Raw genomic sequence first — 21,159 nt, 5'->3', positions numbered from 1 at the left:
CAGAGCTATGGATGCAAGAACTCTATTATATAAAAATAATCGTTTTTACCATTATTTGAGGCCATTGTGTTTTTTTACGTTTACATTGTTTACAAACATTGGAGTAAAACAAGCATATATTTTGGGTTATGATAGGGTACGACAGTTGAACTAAACTCATGAGGCATTAGAAGTTCTTCAAGAAATCGACGGGTATATATAATTAAGCTAAAATAGTGGATGTAACAACTGCAGATTGCCATTTTAACTCTAGATGCGCTGGGACAATGTATTTCACAATTTAAAACTATAGCTATATATATGTGTAGCCTACTCTGTTTGCATGAAATTCTGTTCTAACAGTCTCAGTTTCTCGATACATTGTTGCAATAATAAACCGCTATGCATGTAGCCAACAGTAGCTTCTGCGACTGAGATCGGGTGGTTTGCGTAACCAAGTGCAAAATGTAGGCTATTAGAAGTATAGAGGTAAGAATCATGCAAATATCCATCCTAAATAGAATGGTGAAATGTTGTGTTGGTAGCCTATCAGTGCACTGTGTAGAGCAAATTAGTTTTAGTTTAAATCAGTTTCAATCCGTATAGGCCTACATAGCTTCTGAACATTTATAGTCTATTCTGTTTAAAATCTACAAGCTGTGCAGAGTCCATACTGATGTAACTAAACTAGTGGTGAACGAAGCGTGTATTAAGGGTCAGACAAGTGCCACATATAGACCTTATGGTGTGTCCCACTGGCATTGAACGGCCACCTCCCACCACCACTGCTGCTTAGGGCAGAATGCTCCATAGAGGGAAAGTCCAGTACTGCAGCTGGGCATAAAAAGGGGAGAAGGAAGGACAAGAATGGGTGGAGCATAAGCAGCCGGGTGAGAAATGTGTGGATGAAAGGGGAATATGATTGGTGGAGAGAACTGAAGTGAGAGAGTGAGACTGAATAAGTGAGTGTATGGGAAGGGGTTGGGAAGGTGATGTGTTGCGTGTAGAGAGAGAGAGAGAGAGATGCTGTTGCCAGGGAACAGTCGGCATAGAGGACCATTCACAGCAGCTCATGGAGTAAAAACACAAAGAGAGACTTGATATATTTGTGGTGTTTTTACAATAAACAGGCAGATAGGAACAGGAGGAGTATCCCAGTATGGACTGGAATAAACCAACATGAGCAGAGAGGATAGTACAGTATAACTGCTGAAGAGGAATTGGCACAGATGAAATAGCTATTATGGGATGGAGAGAGGAGGGATTATCACAAAAGGATTTAGAGTATAAATAGAATTACATGGGCAGAATAGACAACCAGAAACAGTCATAATGATACCAGCATTGATGCCTTCAATTTAAAGGGTTGAGTGGAACTCTAAAGGAGCCTGTCACTTCAGTCTTCACGGCCAGTCTCTTTCACATTCTCCTTCCCCAACAGAGGTGGCCAGGGGGTTTTAGGGAACAGAGCTGCCCCCTGTCTTCAGACACCTGCTGCTGCCTTGACACAGGGGATGTAGAGAGAGAGGGGGGCGCCTCACTAGACCCATGCATCAACCCTGGTCTGGAGGATTACAATTCCTAGCTGTCCAATCTTTACATCAGTGAGTAAGGAGGGTGGATGCACAGACGGACGGAAGGAAGAGATTCAAAGGATCTCTTATTGCCCATGTGAGTACTACGGGCACTCAGACCAGATGCCCTTGCGTTCTTCCTCTACCCTCTTTATTACACACTCCTTGTACAGTGTGTGTGTGTGTGTGTGTGTGTGTGTGTGTGTGTGTGTGTGTGTGTGTGTGTGTGTGTGTGTGTGTGTGTGTGTGTGTGTGTGTGTGTGTGTGTGTGTGTGTGTGTGTGTGTGTGTGTGTGTGTGTGTGTGTGTGTGTGGTAAATGTATAGTAGCTCATGAAAACCATTGTCTATCAACCCAGTAGGATTAAATGTAAAAGAGGAATGTTTCCATTGTATTCTGCTCTTGCATTTTCCTTGCAGGTGCATACTGCACACTACTATAATTCCTCTTCATTTACTCAAATGCCTGGTAGAATACTGAATACCCTTCCTGCCTACAGGCATAACCTCCATTTGTATGCCCTCCAGAGAAGTAGTACCATCATTTCATTGTCAGTGTCTTACCTTAAAGTATTAGGATCCTATAAATATTTGTGCATAGACATTATAGTGAGGGCACAAAACAATCCATAGTGTTTTATAAATGAAAGATGTGGGCAATTGATTACTTTGAGCACCTCTCATGCTAGTTTGTTTTTCTTCTTCCCTCCATCGTGATAACATGCCAGTTCTCTTTTCATTTGTTTGGATATGATACTGTATTACTTCACTAAGCACAGACAGTTGGGTGTAGGAGGGTATGCAAATGATTCTGGCCACACAATAAGGCTCACGGTTGCACACTCAATCGAAGTGACATGTTTTGTGGGTTATGGCTGGGGTATTCTGCTATGCCCTTGGATATAAAGGACACTTCCCTATAGCCTCTGAGAGTGTGTATGGTGTAGATATATACATTATATATATAGAGCCTGACCTACCTAACCACTCCTCTATCTTTGACAATTAATATGATTTTACAAAGACATTATAAAAACATAGTACATCTTACAATGCATTTGAAAGTATTGCCAGACAACAACATGATGTAAACAATCATTGAAACATTGTGATGTGTGTAGGACATTGCCTTACAAATCGTAGTGTTATCTCATTTATTTATTCTGTATTTGTGTTGTGTGAATTCTCAGAGTACGTATTACCACTTACCCACAGATCGGTACTGTACTTAAGGGGCCCTCCGTCAGTGTATATGTTTCTATAAATATGTCCACAGCTGACCAAGGGAACTTACTGTATGTCACTCAGTACACCCCCAGTCAGGCTTTATTGATTTTCTACATGAGTGAAGAGGTACAAAGAGAGGAGGACTTCAATTCCATTAAACAACATTGGTCCCATTCTAATGCAATGAACCATACAACCTCAGCAGTAATTATACTGTGTATCTGACTCTTAATAACATTACATTGCCTCATTCTTATTCAACACCGTGGATGATGCTAATGAAAACTGAAACCTACGTTACACTTACAAATTTCCCTTAAAAACAGAATGTCAGTGATTACACTACGGTGCACTAACTAACATGATGTTAACACAGCTTGAGCTACCTGTAGGCAGTATTATTACGCTGTAGGCCTGTCACTGTCTATTTGAACTAGTGGCAGACAGACAGGATGAACCTGAACACATCAAAAAGGTGGCAACTGGGCTGAGGATTAGTAGCTGAGGAGGAGGGATTCAGAGTTGATTTCTCCTGGACTCTTGGATTCCACCTAGGAAATTCCTTCATTGTGATTGACTTTGAGTGAAGCTGCAAGGGGACCTGAGTCACATGTTCCTCACATGCTACATAGAGGGATAAACGCCCCGTGGTCTAGATTAAGCCTCTCAATTGAAATCATAAATACCGATAAATGAAATAAAAATCCTAATAACTGTACCATTGTTCCTTTTGTACAAACTCATTATTGTCTTATAACGTCTTAAAACGGAGGAATTATCTGTTACACAAAACATGGGCTTATTGAAGTTGCCACTTGCACTTCATACCTGAGGATTGTTTTGATTTGGTTTGAGGTAATTTGATAATATAATAATAGTAGTGATGGTGATCAGTGATCATTATAATTGTGATGTAGCACTTTTCCAAAGCTCAAAGTGCTCCATTGTAACAAGTGATTGATTGATTATTGTTGGTTAGTTAATTATGCATGGTCTGTTGCTGTGTGCCGCAGGCCCCTCTCCTCCCCTCCATGGAATGAGGCGACTATAAGAATGGATAACATGGAGTATAAAGACGAGTGGCAGGATGATGACTTTCCCAGGTGGGTGTCAGATGACTTTGATAATGCTGTACTTTACAGGGTACTTATTACTGTGTGTCAAGTATTGTAATAACTCTCCGTTACATTGCACTTACAGCAGTAATTCAACAGTATGTAACAGTATACATAGCCTAAAGTGTAACCGCAAGGATTACAATTAAGCAATAAAGCCTGAGGGGGTGTGGTATATAGCCAATATACCACGGCTAAGGGCTGTTCTTAGAAATGATGCAACGTGGCGTGCCTGGAAACAGCCTTTAGCCATGGTATATTGGCCACATACCACAAACCGGTGGCTTATTGCTGGTGCCTTATTGCCATTTGTTGTCATGGCATTGTTCAATACTTGTTTCTGATTGGCTTGAAGCGCATTCTAGAGCATGCATTATTTCCCTGTAATGCACGGCATATTTTCACGGTAGAATTCAATGGCTATAGTTCATTCTTACATGTTCTATATTTGAGTTGCTTTTGAAAGCAAAAGTTTTATTGAAAACATTATTTGCATTGTAGATTTTCATAATGGCAAGCTAGGACGGATGGTTCGGTTAGCTAAACTAGCAAGTTGATTTGTTTGGTTACCATGGCAACTACTGTAGCTATCTAGTAAACTTGCTAGCTACAGTCCTTCAGGGATGTTGAACACATTTCTACTGGCAAATTATAACATTTCTAGTGGCAAATGTGTTAAATTATAGCTCCAGTATAAAAGGGACAATCATCTCGGGGTGCTGTGTTCTCTGGAAAATAATGCAACACCGTGGAAGGTCGGGGAACACACCTTCCACGTTGTTCATTATTTTCCACAGAACACATAGCCCCTCGTTGATTATCCCTTACATAAACTGGTTACCAAGGTAATTAGAACAGTAAATAGGTTATTTTATGTCAGCCAATCAGCATTCAGCACTGTGTTTACAGCATTGTTTTTACAGCATTGTGTTTTAACACCTGGGCATCAGTACTGAGGAGATGTGATGGGTGGATGGCATTTCATCACAACTGGTAGATGACAATGACTCATGTTTGCAGTGATGTTTGTTGCTGAATTACTATAATCAGCTTCAGCAAAATGTGCTTGAGGATTTCCCAGTGGGCTAGCCCCGTGCAGCTGGTCTAATTATAGACTGGGATACCCAGCAGATACCCCCATCTACTGAAATCAACCTTCTCTGAAATTACAATAGCTATATCACAATAGTATGTGCCTTAAACATTCACAAACACTGCATTGATAAAGATTAATTGGCCCCCAATAACTGAAGAATTACGAAGAGAACTTGATTTAGGCGTGATATGTCCCTTTATTGTCCCTATGAGGTGTACGGAGATCAGATACTTGCTCTGTAGGCGTGAGAGTGAAAGAGTGAGAGTGAGAGAGAGAGAGGGAGAGAGAGAGAGAGAGAGAGAGAGAGAGAGAGAGAGAGAGAGAGAGAGAGAGAGAGAGATAGATAGATAGATAGATAGATAGATAGATAGATAGATAGATAGATAGATAGATAGATAGATAGATAGATAGATAGATCATCCTGACACCAGGCAGCATCCTTTCTCTCTCCATCTGCAGCCTGGCCACATAGACTAGACGTAATATAGTAAAAGTAAATCCAGGACACACAAATTAGTATGATATGTTACAATTGGTATGTTACATAAGACAGAAGGTTACTAAAAGCAAAAACAAAAGTAGGGTGTTTGTTTGGGGTGGATGTATAACGCAAACGTCTAGCAACCCAAAGGTTAAGTGTTCAAATCTAATCACAGACAACTTGAGCATTTGAGCTAATTAGCTACTTTGCAACTACTTAGTGTGCTAGCTAACCTTCCCCTAACCCTAACCTTAACCATTTAATCTAACTCCTAACCTTAACCAGTAACCCTAATCCCTAGCCTAGCTAACATTAGCCACCAAGCTACCATTAGTATTAGTTATCTAGCCACCTAACTAATGTTAGCCACAACAACTTGGATATTGTAACATATAATAACATTTGCAAATTCATAACATATTGTATGAATTGCAATTTGGAAAATATTGTATGAATTGCAATTCATAACATATCATACGATTTGAAAGTCATTACATATCATACGAAATCAATGATGGACATCCACAAATTAATACATACAGTTCCATACGAAAGTAACATATCAGACTAATTGGAGTGTCCCGGATTTACATTTACTATGTTGCGTCTACCCCTGAGTCCAGGTTTCCATCTGAGGGAGTGGAGGCAGGGAGCATGTGCAGCTCTCATTAAATGGCAGTGGGCTATGTCATGTGATGCAGCCAGGAGTCAAAAACACAGCATCACCAGGAAAATGGTGGCAAGTCAGCTTTAAGGAAGAGGAGGAAGAGAAAAGCAGCAGCTCTGAAGGATGATGTGCCTGAGGCTCGCTATAATCAACTGAGATAAGGGAATGCATAATAATATAGGATCTAGGGTTGTGAAGTCAATTATTTGCCTGGATCATCTTTGAAATCATCCTTCTCCTTTTTCATAAGGTAAGCTCTTATGATATGTTATTTCAGCCCTCGTCATCTTAGGAGAAGATTATGGCCTGACCGCTTGACATTTCGTATTATAATACCCTTTGTTAGATATCAATCCTATTTAATTTAATCTTCATGGATTTCATTTTATGTAGGAAAATGGTTATTGAACAATGGGAGCTTGTCAGTAGTGATAGCAGTAGTCTGTCTTCAGGGACACTAGGTCGGACACCATGCAGTGTAACGGATGCTCTTGTCATTTGTTATTGCCAGTCATGTTGTTTTCGCAACACTCTGTTCTGGACTTTCTGTTCACCCTGGGATGTTAGGATGAAAGGATATCTTAGGCTTATGCAGCAAAGCCAAGTGGAACTGTATACCTTATATTTCCTCTGTGCCTCTTGGTATTTGGTTGAAGTTGTTGTTGTTTCTCCCTGTATTATACCCTTGATTCCCCTCCTCCTTCTCATTGTTTCACATTACAATAGATGACAAGGGAAATGACACCTCGTGTTAAGGGGTAACCTAACAGTGTGTCTGCCTCCCTGTACAGAGAACAGGGGGTTTTGACATACCACCGCCTCTCCCTCCCTCCTCTCAACATGGCAGTGCTATCATCTAAAGAGCTCCCTGGGGAGATGCTAATAACCATCCAGCCTCTCTCTCTGTGCTCCCTTTGTGGTGCTGAGCCAGATCACTGACAACCCCACTGACATGATTCAAATCAAATCAAAGTTTATTTGTCACGTGAGACGAATACAACAGGTGTAGACTTTACAATGAAATGTTTACTTACAGGCTTTAACCAACAGTGCAAAAAAGGTATTAGAGAGGTGAACAATAGGTTGCTGGCATATGTTAATTTTGCACCATCTGCAATGATGTGATACTGTACTAGTTTCCTCCAGGTCTATTTGGGGTTTGGTTTATTTGAATAAAGTCTGACTGGCTGGCTTTAGGGTTCAGTCATGTCATGCTATTGTGTGTGGCTGTGGCTCTGACAGAATGCTGTGCCACTGTGTTGATTTTCAGACCACTTCCTGAAGACGGTGACATGGAGTCTTCCTGTGGTCTCACCGATGACAAAGCCTGTGAGTAACTTTAAAAGACTATGTGACTGGCATTAAGTACCTCAATTAACTTACACTACATGGCCAAAAGTATGTGGACAACTTCTCGTCGAACATCTCATTCCAAAATCATGGGCATTAATATGGAGGTCCCCCCTTTGTTGCTACAACAGCCTCCAGTCTTCTTGGAAGGCTTTCCACTAGATGTTGGAACATTGCTGTGGGGACTTGCTTCCATTCAGCCACAAGAGCATTAGTGAGGTTGGGCACTGATGTTGGACGATTAGGCCTGGCTTGCAGTCGGCATTCCAATTAATCCCAAAGGTGTTCACTGTGGTTGAGGTCAGGGCTCTGTGCAGGCCAGTCAAGTTCTTCCACATCGATCTCAACAAACCATTTCTGTATCTACCGCGGTTTGTGCACGGGGCATTGTCATGCTGAAACAGGAAAGGGCCTTCCCCAAACTGTTGCCACAAAGTTGGAAGTACAGAATCGTCCAGAAGGTCATTGTATGCTCTAGTGTTAAGATTTTTCTTCACTGGAGTTAAGGGGTCTGGCCCGAACCATGCAAAAACAGCCCCGGACCATTAATCCTCCTCCACCAAACTTTACAGTTGGCACTATGCATTGGGCAGGTAGCGTACTCCTGGCATCCTCCAAACCCAGATTCGTCCGTTAGACTGGCAGATTTGTATTTGTATTTATTATGGATCCCCATTAGCTGCTACCAAAGCAAAATTAAGACAGTTGTTGAAGCTAAGTGAGTGTTGCGACTGAGGACAGACGATTTTTATGCACTATGCGCTTCAGCACACGGCGCTCCTGTTCTGTGATATTGTGTGGCCTACTACTTCGCGGCTGAGCCATTCTTGCTCCTAGATATTTCCACTTAAAGTTGACCAGGGCAGCTCTAGCAGGCCAGAAATTTGAAGAACTGACATGTTTGAAAGGTAGCATCCTATGACAGTGCCACGTTGAAAGTCAGTGAGCTCTTCAGTAAGGCCATTCTACTGCCAATGTTTGTTAATGGACATTCCATAGCTGTGTGCTCGATTTTATACATCTGTCAGCAACGGGTGTGGCTGAAATAGCCGAATCCACTAATTTTACGGGGTGTCCACATACTTTTCTGCATACAGTGTAAGTAACTTCAGCAGTATTACTTAATGAATAACAGGTATTATCCAATTGTCATATTTTGCTGATGATTGTTATATTGTTAAAAAGGCCACTAAATATATTGTTTAAAAAAATATACATTACTTTATAACAATAAGCCTTGCCTCACACACTGATGCTTTAAAACCTTTTTCACATGCTACTTCATAAACCCTGCAACTGTGAATTCAACTGGATGTTGTGTGTGTACACTACCAGTTACTAATGAGTCTCACCTCCTCTGCCGCAGCTCCCCCCAACTCTCTGAATGTTAGTGCAAGTGGAGGTGGCGGAGGTGGAGTAGTGTCCACTCATCGCAAGCGCCGTACGTTAGTGGCCCCGGATATCAACCTGTCCCTTGACCACAGCGAGGGTTCCATGCTGTCTGACGACTTCCTGGATACGCCCGACGACCTGGACATCAACGTCGACGACATCGACACCCCCCGACGACAACGACTCTCTGGAGTTCATCACCAATGGCAATGAGCTGGAGTGGGAAGGTGAGTAGGGCTCATGGGGCATGGATTAATGGTAGCCCTGGTATCAGCCTTCAGCCCTGGTTGCCAGCCTGGTAGCCTGGGTGCCAGTCTTTCTGCTTTAGACAACCTGTTATTTGGCTAAATGTAGTTTGCGCAGACACGGTCTGGCACCCACTTCTGGTAGATAAATAGCTGCATAGTACACTAATGTTTATGTCCACAGCCAAACAGCAAAAAAGCTAAGATACTGAAGAGAAATACAAAAGTGGATGACATAAAATAAATAAATGTTGTCTCACTCATACAAATACATTAGCATCACATTGTAGCATAAACACCTTTCAACTTTCCACTATTTATGTCCAGATGATACCCCGGTGGCCATCGCCAAAGCGGGGCCTGGTGACGGAGTGGAGGAAGACTGTGCTGATGGGACGGGGGGTAACGGGCGCCTGTGGAGGACCGTGATCATCGGGGAGCAGGAGCACCGTATCGACATGCAGGTCATCAGGCCGTATCTCCGCGTCATCACCCATGGGGGTCAGTATCCAGCCAACAGCATCCAGCCAGAGCCATAGATACTGTATACGTATTTATTTTATTTTTTATTTCACCTTTAGTTAACCAGGTAGGCCAGTTGAGAACAAGTTCTCATTTACAACTGCGACCTGGCCAAGAGAAAGCAAAGCAGTGCAACGCAAGCAACAACACAAAGTTACACATGGAATAAACAAACATACAGTCAATAACACAATAGAAAAGTATATATACAGTGTGTGCAAATGAGGTAAGATAAGGGAGGTAAGGCAAAAAAATAGGCCATAGTGGCTAAATAATTACAATTTAGCAATTGAACACTGGAGTGATAGATGTGCAGAAGATGAATGTGCAAGCAGAGATACTGGGGTGCAAAGGAGCAAAAAAAAAACAGTATGGGGAGGAGGTAGTTGGATGGGCTATTTACAGATGGGCTATGTACAGTTGCAGTGATCTGTGAGTTGCTCTGACAGCTGGTGCTTAAAGTTAGAGAGGGAGATATGAGTCTCCAGCTTCAGTGATTTTTGCAATTCGATTCGACATAGTTAAACTCATTAACATTTAATTGTCATTTAACTTTCTCTGCCAACATGGTGCCAATTATTAAATCTCAAACTGAGTTTACATCTGTAAATGGCTGTGCATCCAACATAGTGACACCAACAGAATGAACTAACAGGCTCTACTCTCTTCTGCAGGTTACTATGGTGAGGGTCTGAATGCCATCATAGTGTTCTCCGCCTGCTACCTGCCCGACAGCAGCTGTGCAGATTACCACTACATCATGGAAAACCTCTTCCTGTGAGTAACTGTGTTATTAAAAATATGATGAGGCACCCATCAGAAAGCCTTGCAATGTAGTGATATTTGAAACTAGGTTATATAAAATGCTATCATAAAAAAAAACATTCTTCAGAGAGAGCATTTCATACATCATGTAGGAATGTTGGATTGAACATTTACGCTGCCAGAAAATATAACCTGATTGAGATTTCGTTAGTGCTTGCAATGGCAGCAATAAAATGAACCTCAATATTTTTCCCTTCCGCATTGCCATCTCAGGTATGTGGTTAGCAGTCTAGAAATGCTGGTGGCTGAGGACTATTTGATCATCTACATGAATGGAGCCACACCGCGGGGCAAGATGCCAGGCATAGGATGGCTAAAGAAATGCTATCAGATGATTGATAGGAGGTAAGGATATTTATATTTTATACTAACTACTGAACAACAGCTTTTTTAATTTGATCGTTCATGCTGTTGACATAGGATGGACGTGCATGAAATAAATATCAACTGAGTTTAAGAAAAGTTAATGGCGCTACTGGCAGTCAGTGGGAAAGGGATTCACTTATACTAAGCTGTATTTCCTTATTTCAACTGTCGGCAGGTAACCTAGCGTTTAAGAGCGTTGGGCCAGTAAACAAAAGGTTGTTGGTTCAAATCCCTGAGCCGTCTAGGTGAAAAATATTTCGATGTGCCCTTGAGCAAGACACTGAACCATAATTGCTCTGGATGAGAGCGTCTGCTAAATTACTAAAATGAAACTGCTTAAATCTGTTGTCTCTGTAGGCTCAGGAAGAACCTGAAATCTCTGGTCATTGCCCACCCCACCTGGTTCATCCGCACTGTGCTGGCCATATCCAGGCCCTTCATCAGGTGACCACACAACACAACGACACATTAATAACACAGTTATAGTATACATATCATCACTGTGACTGACAATTTATAGTTGTACACAAAACATAAATATAACTTGTTGTTGTTGTATCCTGTTGTTATTTGCAGTGTGAAGTTTATGAATAAGATCCAGTATGTACACAGTCTGGATGAGCTGGCAGAGATAGTCCCCATGGAACATGTGCAGGTCCCAGAATGTGTAATGCAGTAAGTATCATCAACCATCATGGTTAGTAACTGAGCTGAAGACTTGGCTCCCACCATCATTCACAGACTTGCAGTGATTTACAATTTTGCTGAAGTAGACTAATAAATTATGTAAACTTGCAAGCAAATAATTATTCCTTCATTGAAAAGACATGGATGCCTGGCAGAGAATTTGAGGCAGTAAAGAAGTCATAGAAGAAGACATTTAAATATCAAAGTTTTTCAAATGGGAATTGATATGTTAATTATGTTATTCTCAGCCAAGGAATACATGTAAGATAGGTTCTGTATTACAACTTGAAAAGGACTTGGATAGGAATAGGAATAGGAATAGGAATCGTATGATTTTTCTTTCTTTTTATAGATTTGAGGAGGAGAGGATCAAGGCTCGGAGAGAAAGGTAAAATACATTTACATGTGATTTACACTACCGTTCAAAAGTTTGGCGTCGCTTAGAAATGTCCTTGTTTTTGAAAGAAAAGCAATTTTTTTGTCTGTTAAAATAACATCAAATTGATCATAAATACAGTGTAAACATTGTTAATGTTGTAAATGACTATTGTAGCTGGAAATGGCAGATTTTTTAAATGGAATATCTACATAGACGTACAGAGGCCCATCATCAACAACCATCACTCCTGTGTTCCAATGGCACGTTGTGTTAGCTAATCCAAGTCTATCATTTTAAAAGGCTGATTGATCATTAGAAAACCCTTTTGCAATTATGTTAGCACAGCTGACAACTGTTGTGCTATTTAAAGAAGCAATAAAACTGGCCTCCTTTAGAGACTAGTTGAGTATCTGGAGCATCAGCATTTGTGGGTTCGATTACAGGCTCAAAATGGCCAGCAACAAAGACATTTCTTCTGAAACTCGTCAGTCTATTCTTGTTCTGAGAAATTAAGGCTATTCCATGCGAGTAATTGCCAAGAAACTGAAGATCTCATACAACGCTGTGTACTACTCCCTTCACAGAACAGCGCAAACTGTCTGTAACCAGAATAGAAAGAGGAGTGGGAGGCCCCGGTGCACAACTGAGCAAGAGTGTCATGCAGGTGAAAGAGGACCCAAAAGCGACTTGGCGAAAACAGAGTCTTTAATCCAGTAAAGTGAATACAAACAAAAAAACACAACTTTCACTCGAAATGACGAGGACTAACTGGAGACTCGATCTTGAACAGCAGGTGAACAGCAGGTTGCCTCGGGAAGGCACTCGAACCAGACAGACTCAGACACCTGCTCACCACGCAGCATCTGAGGAAAACACGACACGACAGGGCGATACACAATCACAGCACGGTGAATTCTAAACAAGGAACCGACAGGACAGGAACGGAACACAAAGGAAGAAATAGGGACTCTAATCAGGGGAAAGGATCGGGAACAGGTGTGGGAAGACTAAATGATTGATTAGGGGAATAGGAACAGCTGGGAGCAGGAACGGAACGATAGAGAGAAGAGAGAGCGAGAGAGTGAGAGAGGGAGGGGGAGAGAGAGGGATAGAAAGAGGGAAAGAACCTAATAAGACCAGCAGAGGGAAACGAATAGAATGGGAAGCACAGGGACAAGACAAGATAATAAATGACAAAACATGACAAAGAGGACAAGAACATTGGAATGTCTAGTTTGAGAAACAGACACCTCACAAGTCCTCAACTGGCAGCTTCATTAAATAGTACCCCCAAAACACTAGTCTCAACGTCACCAGTGAAGAGGCGACTCCGGGATGCTGGTCTTATAGGCAGAGTTCCTTTGTCTAGTGTTCTTTGCCCATTTTAATATTTTATTTTTATTGGCCAGTCTGAGATATGACTTTTTCTTTGCAACTTTTCCTAGAAGGCATGCAGTCCCGGAGTCGCCTCTTCACTGTTGACGTTGAGACTGGTGTTTAATCAACAAATTAGGCACATTTGGGCAGTCTTGTTACAACAATTTGAACATAAATGCAATGGTTCATTGGATCAGTCTAAAACGGTGCATACACACGGATGCCATCTGGTGGCCAAAACCTAAATTGCACCTGGGCTGGAATAATAGTACATTATGGCCTTTCTCCTGCATTTCAAAGATGATGGTACAAAAAAAAGACCAAATGCTTATTTCTTTGTATTATCATTTTCCAGATCTATTGTGTTATATTCTACAACATTCCTTTCACATTTCCCTAAACTTCAAAGTTTATCCTTTCAAATGGTACCAAGAATATGCATAACCTTGCTTCAGGGTCTGAGCTACAGGCAGTTAGATTTGTCATTTTAGGCATTTTTTTTCTAAAAGGGGCTTATTCTTAAGATGTTTTAACACTAAACAGTACAACAGTTTTCAGCTGTGCTAACATAATTGCAAAAGGGTTTTCAATTAGCCTTTTAAAATGATAAACTTGGATTAGCTAACACAATGTGCCCTTGGAACTGTTATGGTTTTCTTCTATCTCCTCTGAAGAGGTGTAGCAAGGATTGGACCAAAATGCAGCGTGGTAATTTTGATACATGTTTAATAACCGAATAAACACGAACAATACAAAAACAATAAACGTAACATGAAAACCAAAACAGCATATGATGGTGCAAACTAACACAGAGACAGGAATAATCCCCCACGAAACACTCAAAGAATGTGGCTGCCTAAATATGGTTCCCAATCAGAGACAACGATAAACACCTGCCTCTGATTAAAAACCACTTCAGGCAACCATAGACTTTTCTAGAAAACCCCACTATACCACAATCCCAATACCTACAAAAAAAACAAGACTAAACACACCACATAATAAACCCATGTCACACCCTGCCCTGACCAAAATAATAAAGAAAACACAAAATAGTAAGACCAGGGCGTGACAGGAACACAGAAGTGATGGTTGCTGATAATGGACCTCTGTATGCCTTTGTAGATATTCTATAAAAAATCTGCTGTTTCCAGCTACAATAGTAATTTACTATATTATCAATGTCTACACTGTATTTCTGATCAATTTGCTGTTATTTTAATGGACATTTTTGTAGGGGAAAATCATGTCTGACATGTCAAAGTGTAAATTACAAACATCAGAAGCCTTTTTAAACCTCAAATACACTACAAGTTTTACATTTCCTCCAGGGTGATCAAATGAAGATCCTACATCTGTATTGTGTCCCTCTGCCTGTACAGGATGGAGCAGGAACAGCGGCAGCAGGAGCAGCAACATCAGCAGCAGGCAAACCCACAGGAGTCTTCTTCAGCCAAGGCAGAGAGGTAGGGAGTAGACAGTTGCACTACAATGGCCTGTGTGTGATAGCCAAATTAAGCAATAAGGGACGAGGGGGTGTGGTATATGGCCAATATACCACAGCTAAGGGCTGTACTTATGCAGGACGCAAAGTGGAGTGCCTGGATACAACCCTTAGCCATATTATATTGGCCATATACCACAAACCCCTGAGTGGCCTTATTGTTATTATAAACTGGTTACCAACGCAATTAGAGCAGTAAAAATAAAGGTTTTGTCATACCCGTGGTATATGGTCTGATATATCACGGCTGTCAGCCAATCAGCATTCAGGGCTTGAACCTCCCAGTTTATAATAACGTATAGACCAGGGATCTTTAACTCCCTCTTCAGCCTGGATACCCAGTAACTCTCCGGGACCAAAGATGGAGATCCCTGGTATAGACCAAGCAGTAGTCAACATGTCCATATGGTCAAGCAATATTTCCTGTCACTAGCAATATAGAAGGGAATGATGGGGAAACAATGTTACAGAGACATGTTTATTCATAGTCATGTCATTTGCAGGCCCAAGTCAATGATCGCAGAGCAAGGAATCTGAAAAGGACCTCTTCCTCTATGTTCATCTCATGGTAAATACATAACACTCCACTGCTCCTCTCATAGGGACCACAAGGTGGCACTGCATTCATAAATACACTGCACATTGTGCATATGGTATCCACTGGCAGCCTTTGGCAGGAGCCAGGCTCATAGAGATCCTATTAAATTAGTTCTAAGATATAATTATGTGGTCGTTAAACCACTTAAACAGATGTTAACCACCAGCACCATTTGAACGTCTACTGTTATGTAATGTCCACTTGCTCAGTTTTTTAAGAATCAGACCCTGTCAGCCCACAATGCTATTATAAAGGAATGACCTATCAAGTGCATACAGCCAGGTCTAATGAGTGGACATGTGAAGTGTGTGTGTCTCACTGTGTCATCATGGGACTTTCAGGGGTTAAGGGGTCATGCATGTTGCAGCCCCATTCATTTTTCAATAAGGCCAGCTGTATTGAATGAACTGCTCAGTCTGCCGTGTTGAAAAGTGTGTTCTTGTACAAGTTGTTTAAATCATTAGCCTCCTTCTTAATGACAGTGTCTTTTTTAATCTGTGCAGTTGCTGAAAGAAGTTTGGAGCATGAAAACAATGTTTTATAAGAAGCAAAAGGAAGGCCAACAAGTCTAAGAATACTTCCTAATTTATCAATATCAAGCTGAAGAAAGAATAATGATTTTTCCATCGTGATGTGAACCGACCTGACCCCCAGCACACACACACACACACACACACACACACACTCCTCTGAAGATCTTAGGTTGCAACTGATTCCATCAGGACATTCCAAGGAAGGCAAAGTCCCGACAGGTACTCTCGCTGTTACAAAGACTGTACAACTGCACGTTACTTAATTTTTACGACTGCTTGAGGCAGTTACTTTTGAACCCCCAGGTTCCCACCATGAGTTTTGTATCCATTTCAAATGTAGATACCAGTGTGACAGTGAAATCCCTTTGCATTAGTCAAGATGTAAGGAAATCGTACAAGAATATTGAAGAAAATGTTCCACAGGACATGTGAGAAAACAGGAATATTGTAGAACATTTTCCACAGGTTCTAACTGGTGTAAGCTGTCAGTAGCAGGCAGGCTGGTAACCAGACCTGTTTGATGTGTTGGAGGCTCTTGCGGGGACCATGGTAGGCTAGACTTGAGGATGTAGTGTATGCTGAGAGGAGGATATGATCAAAGAGGAGAAGAAGAGGGAAGAGAGAGTCAAGCAATGCTTCCCAGAGAGCTCAGCAATGGTGTATGCTGTGGCATAATAAACGATCTTTCACCTTTTTGCTACTCCTTGTGTAGACCAGAAGGCTTTGCGAGACATCAGATGCCTTCACCTTTGCTTTGTTTTTGCCTCATAATGTCTCCTAAAACAGGCCTTATTTTTTATCTGCTGCGTTGCATGAATCATTTTGATGCCATTGTTCCATATTCCTAGATTGATCTGGGGATCATTCAGTACCCAACCAACCCATGTACCTTACATTCTGATGTGACGCACAAATTATGTCTGTACATGAATATGAAGGCACACTGAAAGTAAGACCAACAAGATATTTGCTGTTTTTTCAAGAGGATAGCATTTAGTTTAAATAACTTTAGTCATTCATGTTGTGATTTAATCACATAATTTTTCCATTGTGCTTTGTTTTTGGTACAGTCAAAGCATGTCAACATGTTGCCAGCCTGTAATGTCCCTTCAGATGTCCTATAAGACAATAGACTAGCTGTAAATCTTCTATTGGATACTCACCTAATGGATGGTAAAGGGGAGGTAGTGTTAGAGTTTTTATTTTTGTAAGAATTACATACATTATGTTTTGCCAGTGTAATGTAAGTGTTGTTTTGCACTATTGACTTTGATTGTCATTAAATGGTTAGCATATAATATATCTGTGTATATTTGGGGACAGGTTGGCTTCCTAATACTGTATGTAACTCAAGATGGATTTTTGTGTGCTGTTGACATTTTTGTGCATTTAGTATGTACAATTTCATGCATTTTTGGTTACCTGTCTAGGCATGCACCTCTATAGCAAGTATGATGATGAGAAATGTCTAGATGTTTCTGAAAAGCCATCCAACTTCAAAATGTTACTGTACATTGATTCATGTAAAATTGAAGATAGACATTTTCTGTGGACTGGTATTGTGCAGATGATCATGGGCTGGACTAGAGGTTACCGATATTCAAAGGACAGAGTAAGAAAATGTCTTCAGAAAAGTTTACGAAACATTCCGAACACTGGAACGTTTATTTTGCCTTTGAAATACCTATCCCACCAAAAGGTAGGCCTAAACAAGGCACATAATTGCAGTTCTTCTTGTAGTCTCCCAATGTTGCTGGGGATTGTGCCCTTTTCTAAGGAATGTCAGTTCTTCTGAGTGCCTATCTATCTTTCAACCAAATTCTACACAGAAAACTATGATGTGGAACGTAAAAATATATTCTCTTAACACTTAGTTGACTACTGGGACTTTTTCCAAGTCATTGGTAGTAAACTGATTTTGTTGACAGTAGTGTGTTTTGGTAAATGTTCTCCATGGATAGCAACCCCTGAGCATCCAAAAAAGGATGTGAATCATATTTTCAATCTTTAAAAGCACAATATGTTATTACACTGGATGATTTGAAAGAGATCAGTGGGTAATTTGTCTGCTAGCATACTGTATGTAGTTTATTTAAAATAAAAAAATGCAAAGCTTAAAATGGGGATCAAAGATTAGCCTTGTTCAGTAGATTGTGATGGTAAATTCTTCCATGTAAATAAAAAAAATGTACTGTTCCACCCAACAATCTCTCTGTGACCTGTATTCTTCAATTTCTAATTGACAAACTTGCTGTAATGCATATCTTTCACACATTCAGAATGTATGGATAGCTTTCACTTGAATTGAACTTGTTGAGAAAATTACAGTTACATTTGCATTACCATAAAAGTAAGGGTGTCCAGGTGTTCACTGAGTTGACTTGAAGCAATGCTGGACAATCCCGAACCGGTGCTTGTTGGGGTTCAAATGAAGCTATTAATACACAGTCGTGACACACACGTCCACATCCACTCTAACGAGTATCACATGATCCTCCCGGCTCTGTTAAAAAAAATGGCAGTTACATCAGCTCAGCTGTATTAGTGACAGAGGCAGAGTTGGTCACTGGTTAGTCACACACATGGATCTAAATTAAGAATGGCCTTCAGCAAATGACATAGTGCAGCCAATTACATTGTCCTATCAAAACAATTGCAGTCACGTATGACTCGCAACACAAATACTGTATCTGTTTACTCATAGTAGTGAAGTATTGTGGTGTTTTGAACTAATGCATATGCAATGGCCTTGGTAGGCTATCATATGTGGAGAATGGAATACAGATTTTGTTCTACATGAAAGACTGGTACAATACATTTTTTTCTGAATGTTTTGATTTACAGTACCAGTCAAATGTTGGACTTCTACTCATTCAAGGGTTTTTCTTTATATGTACTATTTTATATACTGTAGAATAATATTGAAGACATCAAATCTATGAAACCAAAAAAAAGTGTTAAATAAATCTAATTATATTTTACATTTTAGATTATTCAAAGTAGCCACCCTTTGGTGGGAACTCCTTCAAGACTGTTGGAAGTGCATTCCAGGTGAAGCTGGTTGAGAGAATGCCAAGAGTGTGCAAAGCTGTCATCAAGGCAAAGGGTGGCTAGTTTGAAGAATCTCAAATATGAAATATATTTTGATTTGTTTAACACTTTTTTGGTTACTACATTATTCTATATGTATTGTTCTATAGTTTTTATGTCTTCACTAGTATTCTACGATGTAGAAAAATAGTAAAAATAAAGAAAAACTCTGGAATGACAAGGTGTGTCCAAACTTTTGACACGAGCAATGGACATTCGACTTGTGGAAGTCTGTCCTTTGGTCTGATGAGTCCAAATTTGAGTTTTTTGTTTCAAACTTTGTGAGACGCAGAGTAGATTAACGGTGGATCTCTCTGTGTGTGGTTCCCACCATGAAGCATGGAGGAGGAGGTGTGATGGTGCCTTGCTGGTAACACTGTCAGTGATTTATTTAGAATTCAAGGCACACTTACCCAGCATGGCTCTCACAGCATTCTGCATTGATACGCCATCCCATCCGGTTTGTGCTTAGTGGGACTATCATTTGTTTTTCAACAGGACAATGACCCAACACACCTCCAGGCTGTGTAAGGGCTATTTGACCAAGAAGTAGAGTGATGGAGTGCTGAAATAGGTGACCTGGATCCACAATCACCCGACTTCAACCCAATTGAGATGGTTTGGGATGAGTTGGACCGCAGAGTGAAGGAAAAGCAGCCAGCAAGTGCTCAGCATATGTGGGGAACTACTTCAAGACTGTTGAAAAAAACACTCCTCATGAAGCTGATTGAGAGAATGCCAAGAGTGTGCAAAGCTGTCATCAAGGCAAAGGGAAGAATCTCAAATATATAATACATTTGGATTTGTTTAACACTTTTTTGGTTACTACATGATTCCATACGTGTTATTTCATAGTTTTGATGTCTTCACTATTATTCTACAATGTAAAAAATACTAAAAATAAAAAAACTTAAGGTTTAATAACTATATTTGGTACATTTTTTGTTTATGCTTTCATTCCTTTTCAGTTCAGTTCCTTTGACATTTAGGAAGTGATAGAGCCATAAACAAAGTCCCCATACAACCATCACTTAGTGCCTCAACGCCATTCATTGGGGAATTAATGTAATTAATGTGTGTGTGTGTTGTTAACATCTGCCTAAGTTACTGCCAGATCTTCCAGTCTGGATGACCAGACGACGGTTCTGGAACGGCTATCACAATCCGGACACCCGCTGCCCATCCTTGTGGCGGCCTGTTCCATTTGCAAAAATCCTACCAAGGTAAACCACCAGAGGGGGGGACCACAACGGCGATCATCAACCAGGACATCCCCTGGCCATTCCTGTGGTACTTTGAAACTTCCAGGAAACCCACCAAGGTAAACCACTAGAGTGGGACCGCAACAGTGATCACCAACTGGACATCATTGTGGTGGACTGCTCCGCTTTCAGAAAGCCTACCAAGTTCAACCACCAGAGGGGGACTGCAACGATGATCTACAAACAGGACATCACATGGTCATTATTTTTATGTTGATTTGTAACTTGCAGGATAATCACAAGATCCAAACCACCGGGGGGGACTGTCATGACGTTGCCCTTTCGGAGTGCAGGTCCTGGCTTCCCCCTCTCTCACTGACTTCATGGAGGAGAGGAAACACACATAACTATATCTCTGAATGTGTACTTTTCGCAATTATGGGGTTTGCATCTAATTCTTCTATAAAATCAATGAGTAAAGATGAAACTATTTGTGAAATGATGTCACGTGATGTTAACCTTTTAATTTGAGAGAATTGAATTCTCTGTATTTTCACTAGTCCACAGCCATGCCCCCATGAGCACAGACATGATCAGGCATCATGGAACCGCCCTTTTCTATTGTTACGAATAAAAACCCATCCTGAGGAAATCCTCTTCAGACTAAGCAAACCCACAGCGTGAACTGTGATTGTGAATAGTTGAGTACCGAGACTAGAAAACCATACCACGTGGTGCATTGGCTACAAGGCTGGCAATGGTTAAACTCTGAGACTATCGATCCCTACAGAATAAGAGCAAATCTTAGATACTAATTACTAGTCTGCAGCTAGAAATGATGTAAACCTGGGATGCAAATACCGGCAACCGCCAAAACATCTATTCTAAAGAACAATGGACGCCTGAGGTACCCATTACAACAGACGCTATCAGGAGCCGCCGATAGACCTTC

General features: G+C 40.9%; 1 pseudogene; it reads left to right on the top strand.

Annotated features, from left to right (window-relative positions):
• The first annotated feature begins 276 nt into the window (after window positions 1-276).
• Window positions 277-18,111, top strand: LOC123991619 (annotated as a pseudogene).
• The last annotated feature ends 3,048 nt before the right edge of the window (window positions 18,112-21,159 follow it).

The sequence above is a fragment of the Oncorhynchus gorbuscha genome, linkage group LG02 (genome assembly GCF_021184085.1).
Source record: "Oncorhynchus gorbuscha isolate QuinsamMale2020 ecotype Even-year linkage group LG02, OgorEven_v1.0, whole genome shotgun sequence".
NCBI lineage: Eukaryota > Metazoa > Chordata > Actinopteri > Salmoniformes > Salmonidae > Oncorhynchus > Oncorhynchus gorbuscha.
Note: the sequence above shows the minus strand (reverse complement) of the source record. Positions and strands in the feature narration are given on the sequence as shown.